Genomic DNA, 4191 nt, shown 5'->3' on the forward strand with positions numbered 1-4191 from the left:
AGAGGCAAGGTCCTAGCTATGGAGAGGTTGTAAGCACAAAGGATGTACGAGTTCAGGCCCTTCTCGGAAGAAGTAACAGCCCTACGTCTCGGAGCCCGGAGGCGGTCGAGTGGATTATGAATGTATGAATTACAAGGTGCCGAACCCCTCTGCCTGTGGAGGAGGGTGGCTTATATAGAGTGCGCCAGGACCCCAGCCAGCCCACGTAGGAGAGGGTTTAAGGTGAGTTAAGTCTGGGGCGTTACTGGTAACGCCCCACATAAAGGCCTTTACTATCATAAAGTCTACTTGATTACAGGCCGTTGCAGTGCAGAGTGCCTCCTGACCTCCTGGTGGTCGAGTGAGTCTTCGTGGTCGAGTCCTTCAGGCCAGTCGAGTGAATCCTCGTTGGTCGACTGGAAGGCGACCTCTTCTAAGGATGTCCTGGGGTAAGTTACTTGGATCAGGTCCATGACCCTACCCTAGGTACATAACCCCATCATTAGCCCCCGAATGGATTGAGGCTTCGAGTGAAGAAGGAGTTGATGTCGTTTCCGATTAATCTTTGTGCTCCGGTTGTGCGCTGTTCTGGACCAAAGAATCCCTTTGTCGACAGGAAACAAATTGCCTTCCGTCGACTTGATCCATTCTGTTTTTGCGTCGAGTGATCTTTCAGGCTTCGACGATCTCCGAGCGACGGATCGCCGGAAACACCGCGCCTGACAGACTGATTTGTTGCTCGCGGATTCCGCGGGATGCGAAATTTTGGGGCGCGCACGAAGCGGGGCGGACCGCGGCGTTCGGATGGGACGGGGCATGGACGCCTCGATCTCCGTGCCGCCTTTTTCGCCACGTATCCCGTCTGCATAACTGTTTCAGATATGATTAGATCGACCAGGCCCACCTGTCATCCACTCGGAAGGGACCTTATAAATGTGCCCGGCGAGGATTTCTGTGCTGCGCCTTAGCATTCTCCCCCTCTCTCTGCTTCCTTCCTCCCTGCTCAGCGTGCTCGTTCTCGCCCCCGCACCACTTCCCTTCGCGCATCTCGCCGGCGACCATGGCCAAGGAGAAGACGGCGGCGCCGGAGCGTGCAAAGAAGGCGTCGGCGTCGGAGAAGGCGAAGGGGAGATCCACCAGCCGCGGAGGGTCCTCGTCCAGATCCCGCCTGCCGAAAGGCTGGGTCCAAGGAGACTGGATCCAGTCGACCATCACAGAGAAGGACCTCCTCGACATGGCCAACGAGGGCTTGATCCCTCACGGAGCTGCGAGGCTGCCGGGGAAGGAGTGGCAGCCACAGCCAGAAGAGGGTGAGTGTGTGCTTTTGGCCACTCATGTTGATCGTGGGTTTTCCTTGCCGCCGAGTATTTTCTTTCGTGGCTTCTTGAATTTCTTTGGAGCGCAGCTTCACCACTTTACCCCGAACTCCATTGCCTATCTTGCTGCGTTCGTGTCCATGTGCGAGGGTTTCTTGGGCTGTCGACCGCACTGGGGTTTGTTCAAACATATATTCACGTGTCGATCTCAGACCGTGAAGAAGGCGAGCCCCGGTGATGAGAGAACCCGAGTCGTCCAAATGTGCGGGGGCCTGGGGATTCAGGTGAGGAATAAGAGCACCTTCCCGCCCATGACCTTTCCCGAGTCCGTTAGAGGCTGGCAGTCGACTTGGTTCTACTGCCAGGTCCAGTCGACGCCAGGGCAGTCGAGTGGACTCCCTCCGTTCACCATGGACCGAGTGAGCAAGCCTTCCCCTCTGAAGCTGATTCCGGAGGAGAGAGCCGACGTGAAGATGTTGATGGAGCGCGTGGTGCAGTTGGTTCGGGAGGGAGTGACGGGCATGGACCTCCTGGAGGTTTTCCTCAGGCGTCGCATCCAGCCTCTCCAGTTCCGGAGCCACTGCATGTGGTTGTACTGTGGGACCGAAGACGAGACTAGAGTCCATCCAGAAGCAGTCGACGATGTCACTCTGGAAAGATGGATGGTAGCCGTCACCGGAAACAAGGACAACCCACGCGGAGCCAGAAGGATTCCTCCACTCGACCACAACAGTGATCCAAATAAGGTACACTTGCCCTGCTCTCCACTGCATTTTTGTCGCGTTCATCTCTGTTTACTCTGCCGACTGGTCGACTGATCATTGTCTTGATATCTGCTAGGCCCTCACCGAGCTGTACTCGATGCCCAATGGGGCACAAACTCCGACTGAGGAGGGCGAGGCGAGTGGGGGCGAGGCGAGTGGGGGCGAGAGCCAGGAAGAGGAGGAATGGGACTCGGATGTCGCAGAGGACGATGACGACGATGATGATGATGTCGGTGATGAAGACGACGTCGAGGACGAGGAAGAGGAGGAGGAGGAGGTCGTGCCGCCGCGCTCGGAAAGGCGGTCGAAGCTCGTCCACAACCCTTCGACTGAACGTGGCAAGGGGGTTGCGACGCAGTCGACCAAGCGCCCTAGGGCCACCTCTCCAGCGCCGACTGAAAAGGCGCCGAAGCAGCCCAGGGCGGCCTCGTCGAAGCCGATCAAACTCTTGCCGAAGATGAAGGTGTCCATCCCTACCATATCAGGGTAACCGTGCTGCTCATATTTTCTTATTCTGTGTGAACTTTATTTCTGGTCGACGCTGAAGTTAGTCGACTGATCCTTTGGAGTTGCAGTGCTGCTACTTCTGAGACCTCGGCCCGGGCCGATGACCACGAGATGGAGGATGCGGCAACTTCGAACCCAGGTACTGTATTCTTAACACCGTTTTTAGTCGACTGACTCGCGACCTCTGATCCTGATTCTTCTTCGCAGCTCTGCCCCATACTGTTATCAATCTTCCTGACAACGACGAGGATGAAGAACCACTGACACGCAGGAGGAGTCGGAAAGCGTCCGCCAGTAAGGTACCTCAGGATGTGACGGCGCCTGAGATTCTGACTGTGGAGGAAGAGAACACCACTCGACACACGGTGTCCTTCACAAATCCACTGACGAGAGCTCAGCAGCCCTCCCTCTTCACGACGCACCACGTCCCAGAGGACCAAGCTGGCGCAGCGAAGGAGGCAATACGCCAGGCGGGACTCATGATGGAGCAGCTGAAGACCATCCGGGACGCGAGCCAGGCAGCTTATGACGCCAGCTCTGCCCTCCAAAGCAATGTCCAGGTCAGTCGACCGCTGTTTGTTCTGTTGGATATGCTACCAAAAACTTTTCTTTTCCAGTATTTATAGTAATCACCCAGTGGGTGTGTCGAATAAACTCCGTGTTAGCGGGGGCACGCTGAGTGCACCCGCTGGGTGTAGTCCCCAAGGCTAAGGTCGACTGCTGGCAGTCGGCCTTAGGCTTTATGATGTCAATCTTTCTGTCAGTCGACTGGTCGACTGGATTTCACAAACCGGTGGGGGCACGCTGAGTGCACCCACTGGGTGTAGTCCCCGAGACTGTGGTCGACTGCTTGCAGTTGATCACAGTCTTAGAGAATGCATCTCACACACTTTTTTTTTCTTTTTTTTTTGAGGTCGACTGGTCGACTTTATCTTCAACAGGATTAGTGGGGGCACGCTGAGTGCACCCACTGGGTGTAGTCCCCGAGACTACGGTCGAATGCTTGTATTCGGCTGTAGTCTTAGAAACGTGTGTTTTTCCCTTTTTCACTCGGAAGTGAATTATATTTGACATTTAGTTGATTGGTTCTTCGCAGAACTCTTGTGATCTTGTGGCTCGCTACTCAGAGCTGGAACACAAGCATATTCAAGTCGAGCTGAGCTTGAAGCTAGTTCAGGAGAAGCTGACAAAGGCAAAGGAGGAGACCGAAGGTATGTTTGGTGAGACCCTGACGACTGCTTTTCCCCTTGCTTGTTTCAAAATCTGATCTTGCTGTAACTTGTAGGTAAGGTAAGGGAGGCCCAGCAGAAGAAAGACCTTGAGCTAGCTGAGAAGATCAAGCTTGCCGACGAGAAGTTAGCTTCAGTCACCAAGCTTGAACAAGACAATACCAATCTGAAAGCTGCTCTTGGGATTGCCAACAAGGAGGTCAGTCGACTGAAAACTGATAAAGCTGCACTGACCGACCAAGTCAGCAAATTGACTGGGAAGAAAACTGATCTGGAGGCCTTCCTGAGTGGACTTGCCAAGAAGCTGTTTCTTATGCTTGAAGGTAAACCTCTATGCTTGGCAGACATTTCCAATTGTGATTTTTCCATTCGACCATCCTCTTGACTTAGTGACCA

The sequence above is a fragment of the Triticum aestivum genome, chromosome 3A (genome assembly GCF_018294505.1).
Source record: "Triticum aestivum cultivar Chinese Spring chromosome 3A, IWGSC CS RefSeq v2.1, whole genome shotgun sequence".
NCBI lineage: Eukaryota > Viridiplantae > Streptophyta > Magnoliopsida > Poales > Poaceae > Triticum > Triticum aestivum.